An 11,546-nucleotide genomic window follows, 5' to 3' on the forward strand; every position below is an offset into this window, starting at 1 on the left:
GTGCTCAGCTCTCTCCAGCCAGTGTCTCCACTCCTCCAATGCCAGTTTGATGGCCAAGAGTTCACGGTCACCAACGTCGTAGTTTTGCTCTGCAGGGGAAAGTCTACGAGAAAAAAAAGCACATGGGTGAACTCTTTGATCTGTATCGAGTCTTTGGGATAATACAGCTCCTACACCAGAGTCGGAAGCGTCCACTGCGAGGATGAATTGCTTTGAAGGATCGGGCTGGATTAACAGTGGGGCTCTGGAAAACAAAGTCTTAAGTTTATCAAACGCATCTTGTGCCTCGGGGGTCCACTGGAAGGTCTTTTTGACTGAAGTTAGAGAAGTTAGAGGAAGAGCTGTCTGACTGTAATTCCTGATAAATCTTCGGTAGAAATTGGCGAAACCCAGGAATCTCTGCAGCTGTTTACGGTTTTCAGGTACCGGCCACTCCAAAACTGCTTTTATCTTTTCTTCAGATGGCTTAACCTGCCCGCCCTCGAGCACAAACCCCAAAAAGGTGAGTGATGGTTGATGAAACTCGCATTTTTCGGCTTTAACAAAAAGTTTGTTTTCCAATAATCTTTGCAGGACCAGGCGGACATGTTTCTTATGCTCAGAAAGATCTTTAGAATAAATCAGGATGTCATCGATGTAGACGAACACGAACACATTCAAAAAGTCTCTGAGAACATCGTTTACCAAGGCTTGAAAACATGTAGGGGCGTTAGTGAGACCAAAAGGCATGACTAGATAATCGAACTGGCCCAAAGGAGTCTTAAAGGCTGTCTTCCATTCATCTCCATCTCTTATCCTGAGAAGGTGATAGGCGTTCCTTAAGTCGAGTTTAGTAAAGACAGTAGCCCCTTGTACTGGTTTGAAGGCTGATGCTAATAATGGAAGTGGGTACTTATTCTTAACAGTTATTTGGTTCAGGCCTCTGTAGTCGATACAAGGTCTTAGTGAACCATCCTTTTTGCCAACAAAAACGAAACCAGCACCCAACGGAGAAGAAGAGGGACGGATAATTCCAGCAGCTAATGACTCGTTAATATATTTCTCCATTGTTTCATGTTCAGGTTTGGAAATATTGTAAAGTCTACTGCTGTGTAGGGGAGCTCCTGGTAATAGCTCGATCGCACAGTCATTTGGTCTGTGAGGTGGAAGGGACGTAGCACTGACCTTACTGAAGACAGGAGCCAGATCATGGTACTCGGAAGGGACAGAAGTAAGGTCAGGAGAGTCCATCTCCCCCCCGCCTCTAGGAGACCTCACAGCGGGAGCTGCCGAACGGAGGCACGTTTCATGACATGAGGTCGACCAAGATTCTATATGGCGATCAGTCCAGTTTATATGGGGGTTGTGTCGTTTGAGCCACTCAAAACCAAGCACCAAAGGAGAACATGCAGAGGGAAGAACAAAAAATTTTAAGGTTTCACGATGGTTACCTGAGATCAACAGCTCGAGGGTTTGCGTTTGGTGGGTAACCTGGTGGAGTCTCTTCCCATCGATTGCGGAGACACTGAGAGGCTGGCTTAAAGGAATAGTTTCAATTTGTAGCTGCTGAACCAGGTTGGAGTCAATCAAATTCCGTTCACAACCTGAATCCATGAAGGCGGACAATGTAAGATTCTGATCTGAGAAAAACAAGGTGGCTGGGAGCATCAGATGAGGAGATTTCTCAGAGTTTACATGGCCCGTCAGACTCCTCAGATCCTCCGACGGGCCCCGGCTTTTGATTTAGCAGGGCATGAAGCAATGAAATGGACATTCTCACCACAGTAGATACATAGCTTGCCTCTGAAACGTCTCAACCTTTCCTCAGGAGTTAGCCTTGTATGTCCAACCTGCATGGGTTCGGCTTCCGTCTCCACTGTATGAGAGGCCTAAACTGGCAAAGAGAGTGACTGGGTCTTAGACCTCGGCTTGGAAACGAGCTCCGTGGGAGCAGAAAAAACAGTTGCATTATTAGATGCAGGGGCTGATTCAAAAAACCCTTGATTCCTTGTTTTAGAGCTGTTTCTAGCTCGGATTCCGTTATCCAGCCTAATAGTCAGGCGGATTAATTCCTCTAGTGTAGCTGGTTCGTCGAGGGTTGCAAGTTCATCTTTTATATTTTCGTTTAAAGCCTTGAAATAAGCACTTTTTAGCGCACATTGATTCCATCCGGAAGCTGCGGCTTTGACCCGGAAGTTGATGGAGAAATCCGCTACAGAAGAATTTCCCTGTGTAAGGTTCAAAAGAGCACGAGAGTCAATTGTTTGGTCAGATTCTTGGTTGAATACTTGGGAAAATTCGGAAACAAAATCAGAGAATTGACAGCTGAGGCTGTCTTCGGAGGTGAACCTTGCCTCCGCCCACTCAAGGGCTCGTCCGGTTAATTGGGACAGAATAAAGGTTATTTTCATTTGATCAGTTGGGAAACTGCCAGGAGAGTTCAGAAAAATTAGACGGCATTGAAACAAAAACCCTTTGCAGTCCTTCATATTACCTGAAAACTTTTCAGGAAGACTAGGGCGGAACTCAGGTGATGACGTCACAGTCGGTGACCTCGGAGGCGGAACTGGACCCGGAAACGGTTGCGCTGCCGACGTGGCGTTTGCACTGTCTATGTAGTTAGCATAGCTTTGAATCATTTGGTCCTGTAATTCAATGTGGGTGTTCAACTCACGAAGGGCCTGAGCGTGTCCTTGGATTTGAGCATCTTGCTCCTCCAACCGACGACAGAGGTGATCTGCTGGGCCTTGTGTTTGGCCGCAGTGTTCTGTCATGATGGGTTTTAGAAAAGCCCAGTATGCAGAACACCACGGAAACAGATGAAAAGTTTAACAAAGTTTATTGAGCACAAGCACATGGAATAAACACTGGAACTGGTTCAGGCCTGGGGCAGGTTCACTGGAGTCTGTGAGGATGACAGCAGGTTAAGCTCATCCAGAGCTTACAAGGGAAACTGGATTCCTGAAAGCAGAGACAAGGAGGGATTAGAATCCAATCAGGATCAGAAACAACGAAGATTCTCAGGAGATGCTAGGCTCAGGTGCTAACCAAACTGGATAAACACTGCGGCGTTGAGGCAAGGTCTGAAGGCTGGTTATAAAGGGAGAGGATCCTCTGATGACGAGATGCGCCTCTGGTGTGTTGGAGGCTCAGCTCAGGAGGATCCACGGCGCACTCTGCTGGAGAAGGGTGGAACAGCTCCAGATCCCAACACCGCCTTTTACAGTTGCTTTTTGTATCTCTGCTTCTGTCTCCTTGAACCCTAGTCAGCCTCAGCATATGGCACACTAAGCCTGGTTCTGCTGGAGGTTTCTTCTTGTTAAAAGGGAGTTTTTCCTCTCAACTGTCACTAGAAGCATGCTTAGTGTGAGGGATTGCCTTTAAGTCAATGAGTCGATGCAATCAACTGGTTTTCCTTAGGTAGAAAACTTTGAATCAATTTGACTGTATGTTCTGGTTGAACTGTTAAGTGCCTTGAGATGACATGTGTTGTGAATTGGCGATATATAAATAAACTGAACTGATTTGAATTGAAGTTTGATGTTTTATTTACAAACTCAGCAAAGCAGCATGTGGAAAGGACAGGGAATCCCTGGGGGGGACACAGTCACTAGCAGTGTTGGCGGATGAAGGCTCAGGCTGGAGAATGTGTGCGTCCAAGTCATGAGTTTCCAATGAAGGGAGTGAACTGAGTCTGGAAGCTGTCTCAGAGGCAGTGGAGAGTTGGCAGGCAGATCGAACTGGAGGGGAAGGAACGGGAGCTGCAGATAGGAACAGGTAGTGGCGGTCAGCAACAAGAGAGCTGGAGTCTGAGTGATCAATCAAGGAGAGCTAAATGACCTGTAGCATGCCCACACTGAAGCTGCACAGCAGCTGCCCCATATTCAGGGTGAGGCTGGTGTTAAAAGGTTACTGTCCCTTTAAGAGTTAAGAATAAGCCAAGTTTAAAGTAATGTGGCTTTCTTATCAGGAGCATTAGCAGTGTAAAATTGAGACTATTCCTCTAAGATAACAATGTTTTTTTCTTTCAGGAATAATTATAAGGCATGAGGAAAACCAATATTACCAGCTTCAACTTTACAATACATATTTACCACCTCAAACACACACAACCTTAAGGCTTCTGTACACACCAAAAACAATAATTTATATCATTGTCAGCTGTTCTGAGCTAAACCCTAAGGGAAAAATTGCTTTGCACAGCTTTGCATAATACTGTAGGTAGATCTGGTAGGAGATAATGGAGGGAACCCATCAGGTAAGTGTAGCTTTTGGGACCATTGAAGTTCAGTGTGAGGGTAAATTGTCTCTTTCGTCTTTGTGGCCGACTTTAAAACATTAGGTCTATTTGAAAAGTTCAGTTATTACAAACTAGTTCAATAACCAGTAGGATAACTACATAGACCTTAAAATGCTGCAATATAAAAGACAGGCTTACCTGGAAAGTGGGAAAAGGAATGAAAGATCTCAGCTCATCAATCTTGTAGGAATGCTCCTTCAGCACCAGTAGCAGTTGCATCCACCTCCAGCTTGAAGCGCTTGTTGTAATTAGGGGCTGCCAATACAGGCGCACTGCGAAGATGAAGCTTGGCACAGTTGAATGGATGTAAACACATAGCAGTCCACAAAAAGGGTTATTTTTGACTATACCGATAAGTGAGAGGAACCACAACCATTTGAAAGAAACACCTACAATAGCCAACCAAACCCAAGAACCAGCACATTTCATATCTTTAGGTGAGTCTGGGTAGTCCAAAATGGCCTCCACCTTAGTGTTCACAAACGTATCTTGCCAAGGCCCATCACTGTGTACATTCAGAAATGGTCTGGAGTAACAAAAGCTAAAATATCAAACACTCTGGATGTTAGTAGCAGCAGCAGCAGTACCCTTTGAGCAAATCTATTGTTATACGGGTAGCTGCTGCAGTGTTCTCTATGCAGTCTTCCATAAGAGGCAATGGCAACTGTTCTGAGACTGGGACTACATTTACTCTCTTAAACTCTATAAACAAAAGTAAAAGGATCAGTCTAGCTTTGGTATTAGCAGATATGGAGAGCTCCAATAGCCATTGTGTTATTTGACAGGTACAAACACAAACAAAGAAGCAGGTTTAGGAGAAGGTCTACCAGTTCTTCTGCAAACAGAAGAAAGCAAACTGAGGAAAGGGAGGAGTTTCATCCATCTGACATACTGCTTCCATCACCAGGGACAGGTACAGGTTCAGTTAAAGCATGGCCAGGGAGTTTTATGGGGAACTCAAAATTTTAATGTTCCTCCACTCTTATAAAACGGGACAGATGGACCCAATATTCAAGGTGAGACAGCCAGTAGGAAAGTTCAAAAAGTTTATTAAAATAAAAACATAAAGAGACAGAACAGAAGTGAAGCTGCTGAGGATCTGCAACTACAGGAGGGGGGCAGGGCACCCCCCAATCACAGACACTCTGTTTAACAGTTCAGTCCAGTCAATGAAAGGGGCGCAATCCAGCCGCTAAATATGGCAAGCCAAGAAAGCCACTATTCGCTTTTAATCAACACTTTAAGATTGAAATAAACCTGCTAAAAGCGCCTGTTTTTCTGAAATTTCACAGCTATTTTCTCTGTCTTTTACCAACAAGCGCTACTTTTTACGTCTGTCAAGATGGTAGCAATTGTTGTTACAATTAAATGTGACATCTTAGTCACATAGTGCCTGTTCTCTGGATACACCTCCAATGCAAGGTGCTGCCCCCATACCTTGTCTCCTACGTGAAAATGTAATTAGTTTCTTGCATATTTGGATCTTGTTCTAGTACACAGAAGTTAAGGAACTGACTAGTGATCAAAGGCAGTGTGAAAAAGATAAATAATAGTTCATAATAAATAAAAGACATGAAAGAATCTGTACTGTCATCTTGGCCAGGTCTCTTGAAAAAGAGAACCTTGTGTCATGATTGGTTCTGAATCAAACCCACATGCAGAACACTACCAGGAGACAGATGAAAAGTTTAACAGAGTTTATTAAATGTTTGCACAAAATTAGACTGCGTTCAGGAAACAGGTCCGGGCTGGATTCTCAGGCGTCTGCAGAGATGACAGTTTGGTTAACCAGGTGGATAGGAAGCGTTGTTTAGTTTTCTGATTATTGCAGATTATACCTTGGAGAGTTTCAGGCTTTCTTCTCAGAGGGGGGGAACCGGTTGGGTCCAGAGACTGTTGGTTTGACAGAGTGCTCAGCAGGTGCAGCGTCTTATATCTGACTGTTGGATCAGACCTTGGATTGAGGGGTTAGCTCTCCTTCCGAGAGCAGCAGGTGGATTCCAAAGTGAGATCTTCAGGTTTGGCTCTCTAGGGCAGGCAGGCAGATTCAGGTTAAGCTCTCCCAGAGCTTCACACGAGAGACAGGTTTTCCTAGGAGCGACAAGACAAAGACTGGTTAGAATACGGTTTTCTCTAGGGGACAAAATTTAAAGACAAGGAGGCTCAGGTTCGCTAACCAAACTTAGCTAACACTGCGGCGTCGAAGAAAGGTCTGGCATTTGCTTAAGTAGAGGGGTCCTCTAATGGGCTGACGAGCTCCAGGTGTGCTGGTGAGCTCCAGCCCAGAGAACCCACGGCGCACTCTGCTGGGGAAAGGAGGAACAACTCCAGATCCCAACACCTTGCCTATGTAGTATCTTAGCAAGAACCTGGCTGTTTCTCTGCCAGTAGCCTATTCGTTATCTGGCGCCATCTGCAGACTGAAAGAATTGTAGACTGAAAGAACATTCCTGTGACGTGGTTAAAAAAATAAAATAATAATTCCTCAAAACTACAAAAATACAGCAACATGGACCACATAAAAAAATCATATATATTTAGGAGAGAGAGAACATGAGCTTTGGGGGTCGAACCTGCACTGATCTAAGCAAGTGTTTTATCATTGCACTACTAATACTTTTAATCAGAAACTTTCCTGTTACATAGTTGGTTTTTGCATTTGTCTGTATTTTAAAAGATAGATCTTAAATGCAATCAAACCAATGGATTTACAGGGAAAAATTAACTAATCATAAATGCATTAACATGTAGCAGCACTGGGGCAAAATGGGTTAGCTTAGATGACACCAGGAGACCCAGTTCCAAGGCGGGGCTCAGCTACAAGTCATAAACTGACAAAATGGCTGCTACCTTGTGCCAATTGATGTCATTGATGTTATCCTACAAGGTCTGACTGTTGCTGTCTGATAATCTGTACTGAATAAAACCTGGACTGTTTCCTTTTTCACTGCTTAAAGACACATTAAATATTATCTGAAACAATTGGTTGCTGTTGTTGCTGCTGTGGGTGATCAAAACAACATTTATGTTAAAGCGAGCGGTCAATTTTCCAAACAGACCATATAGCTTTGAATTTAGTGAGAGGTGTGAAAACATGTTTTTACCCCCATGTAGCCGTTTGTGGTATTGTTTCTGCAGAAGCAGCACTGCAGTTAACGAAAAGTATTTCACACTTTGGTTTAAGTGGTCTCATGCGACAGACAGGCACGCTCTTTTTTAGCCTATGTACATTTCATTGAAACAGGAAGTATTTTGTGGTTCCGTTTAAATATCTCTTTTGACACTACTGTGCTGCAGCAACAATTCAAAATGTTTGTAGAAGTTTTGGAGGTCACCATGGAAAGCTGCCTTTTAGAGTAATGTCTAAGCTTTTTAGTGAGACGGTAAGGGTCAAATTAAACTCACGGTCATCTGAGTCATAGCAACTACAAAACAGACTTAAATCTGATGTAACTAGACTTTTATTAAGTTCTTCTGAAAATATTTCGACAGCTATCTTTGACGATTTTGTTGACTCACACTAGAGCAGGGATGTCAAAGTCAAATACAGCGAGGGCCAAAAAAAAAACAAATTTGCTAGAAGCCGAGGGCCGGACTGGTTAAATATTTATTAAATCATATTGAAATGAACAAAGCCTATTGAACCAAGAACTACCACCTTGTTTTAAAAAACAAAACAAAATATTAATATCAATATTAATATAATAAACTTTTATTATATTAATAAATGTATTAAGATAAATACATAAATGAAAGTGCATGCATTATAAACCAATAATGCATTACTGTGCTGTGCTATGATCCCACCGATCACTGCTTTCAAATAGTAAAACAGGTGGGATCCGCACACCAGGTACAGAATACCAGGAGGTGAACAGATGGCACAGTCAGGACCCAGGTGAGTATTGTGCAGATGCCACCTGCCCCTCACTCAACAGCATGTCCGTCTCTATCACCTGCAGGATCAGCTCCGCCCCTCCCTCCATCCAGGCTCCTTTTATTTTGGCTCCATTCAGCTTCTGCTGACACTTGCACGCAGCACTTGCAGAGCGCAGTTAGTGCACTCCGCCTCCTTAGACTTCAGACAGCTTGGATTGTTAAAGGGGAAAAAGCAAAAACCAAAACAATCCAAACATGCACAACAAATACATAAAAAAAAAAAAAAAAGGAAATCACAATCATGTTTTCCCCTGGAAATGTAATGTAATCACACCAACAATACATTCCCCACAATGCAAGTCAAGTCAAGTCAGCTTTTATTGTCATTTTCTACATATGTACAAGACATACAAGGGAAATGAAATTACGTTTACTCTCTGCAATATACAAATATACAAGAAATATACAAGACTAACATTTAAAACTGACATAAAGTGCGGGACATGACAGGTAAGAGTGGTAAGATAAATATAAGTATGAAATATAAACATTACAATAAAAAGCAATAAAAACAGCAGCAATAGTTTGTTCCAGGCTGAGGTAGTGCAGGTAAGGTGCAGTCTCTGGTACAGTGTGTGTGTGTGGGTGTGTGTGAGAGAGAGAGAGAGAGACAGAGAGAGAGAGAGAGGGGCAGTCTTAGCTTCCTGTCTGCCTGGTGGCTGGAGCAGACCGTGTGGGGAGGGGGTGGAGGGAGTTTAGCATTCTGATGGCCTGGTGGATGAAGGTGTTCGCCAGCCGGGTGGTTCTGGACCGTAGGCTTCTGTACCTCTTTCCGGAGGGCAGGAGACGGATCAGGTTGTGTGCTGGGTGGGTGTCATCCTTCAAAATTGTGAGGGTTTTGCGGGTGAGGCGGCTGGAGTAGATGTCTTGCAGGGAGGGGAGAGGTGCCTTGATGATCCTCCCAGCTGTGTTCACTATACGTTGCAGGGCTTTCCTGTTGTAGTCAGTGCAGCTCCCGCCCCATACAGTGATACAGCTGGTGATGATGCTTTCAATGGTTCCTCTGTAGAAGGTGGTCATGATGGCTGGTGGGGCACTGGCATTATTCAGCTTCCGCAGGAAGTAGAGGCGTTGTTGGGCTTTCTTGACCAGTGATGCAGTGTTGGTGGTCCAGGAGAGGTCGTCGCTGATGTGCACTCCTAGGAATTTAGTGCTGCTCACCCTCTCCACAGCAGCGCCATCGATGGTCAGTGGCAGGAGTCGGCGGGGACCTTTCTGGAAGTTGACAACAATCTCCTTTGTCTTGCTGACATTCAGTAGGAGGTTGTTGTCACTGCACCACTTGGCTAGGTGGTCCACCTCTGTCCTGTAGTGTGTCTCGTCACCGTTGGAGATGAGTCCCACCAGGGTTGTGTCGTCTGCAAACTTCACCAGGTGGTTAGTGCTGTGGGTTGTTTTGCAGTCGTGTGTGAGTAGGGTGAAGAGCAGGGGGCTTAGCACGCACCCTTGTGGAGCTCCTGTGCTCAGCGTGATAGTGTCCGAGGTGTTGTTACCGACGCGCACAACTTGCGGTCTCTGGCACAGGAAGTCCAGCAGCCAGTTACAGAGGGAGGTGCTGAGGCCCAGTTTGTCCAGTTTGCATATCAGCTGTTGGGGTATAATTGTATTGAATGCTGAGCTGAAGTCGATGAACAGCATTCTCACATAAGAGTTTTTTTTCTCCAGGTGAGTGATGGCTGGGTGCAGAGCTGTGATGGCTGGGTGCAGAGCTGCAACGGTAGCCTGCGAAGCCACAAGCGGCCATGGTCTGTGGGGCGGTTCTAATGGTAATCAAATATCTTCCAGGGGGCCATGGATAAACAATTGCCTTGACTTTGACATATGTGCATTAGAGAAAAGTGTAATTGGATTGCTTATGTTTTGAAGCACCTGGAAGCTAATCCTCCTCAGCACATTCCTGTTGGGAGCTGGAGTAGTACCACCTTCCTCCAGCAGAGTCCGCCGTGGATCCTCCTCAGCCTAGCCTCTTGCACAGCTGAGGCTCATTCCTTCATCAGAGGGTCCACACTATATAAGCTGTCTTCAGACCTTGCCTCAATGTCGCAGTGTTGAATTCAGTTGGTTAGCACTTAAGCCAAGATCCTTCTGAGCACTTTGTTGACTTTGAATCCAGACTGGATTCTAACCTTTGTCTCTACTTTCAGGAAACCTGTTTTTCTCTTGTGAAGCTCTGGAAGAGCTTAACCTGCCGAGCCTGCCCTCTGAGCCAAACCTGAAGCCTCTCTCTGGATTTCCATGCAGCTCTGGACCAAGAGCTGGAAACTCAAAACCAAGGTCTGCCCTCTCTCTAGTAGTAAGATGCTGAAGCAGCTAACGGACTCTGCTGAACAAACATTCTCTGGACCCAACAGTTCTCCTCCCAAAGCTAAACCAAGAACCCTCAAGGTACAAACCTGAAACTCTCAAAGTCAAACTCTTCTGATGCTGCGCTAACTGAACTGTCTCCCACGCAGACTCCAGTGAACCTGCCCTCCAGGCCTGAACCAGAACCTGTGATTACTCTGTGCTTGTGAAACAATAAACTTGTTAAACCTTTCACTTCAGTTTCCGTTTCGTGGGTTCTGCATACTTGGGTCTCTCTTGTGAACCCACCATGACAATTCCAAGCCAGATGCAAATCAAAAACCCATCTGTAGTTTTTCAGGTTTGTTGGAGTTTGCTGTTTTGTATTGGTTTTGTGTTTGTCCATCTTAATTATGGTCAGTGGTCTTGTTGAATCTCTCTGGAATAAGTATAGAGAAAATATTGTAGATGGTTGGAAGGTAAAACTGCAATTGTCCCCCTCAGTCCAACAAGCTGTAAAAAGTCAGGAGACTTCTTCCCCTCTGCTTCCACTTTACCCGGTAACTCAGCAGATGTGCTGCATGATAATTTCCAACATTACAGAAGACTGCTTCTTTAGTATCTCGTATTTTCTCAGAAAATAACTTTTCAAAGTCATTGTAGGACGGCCTTACGTAAACATATCAACAGAATGATTGACAATTAGGAGGACCACTTATTTAGATGATCCACCCGGAAATAGATCTCCTCTGTACCTTTAACTCTTAAAATGAAAAGTCTGTAAAATTACAAACAGAATTCAGCACAGAAATAAATGACAGAAAAAAACTAACCTAACCAATATGTCTTCATCATCATGACTTTCAGAACCGAGAGATTTGCATTTTTTTCATCATTAAGATATTTCCATAAACTAACACCCTAGATTAAAATTCATCTTTTCATTGCTGCAGACCTTTTTTTTATCAGATTGTTTTGTTTTTAATTAATTATGCTTTCCTAAGGTGCACCTGCCCTGGTTTAGTAATGAAGGCACTGGGGGCGG

This window comes from Cyprinodon tularosa, unplaced genomic scaffold (assembly GCF_016077235.1).
Source record: "Cyprinodon tularosa strain WSP-4 unplaced genomic scaffold, ASM1607723v1 ctg25, whole genome shotgun sequence".
Taxonomy (NCBI): Eukaryota; Metazoa; Chordata; class Actinopteri; order Cyprinodontiformes; family Cyprinodontidae; genus Cyprinodon; species Cyprinodon tularosa.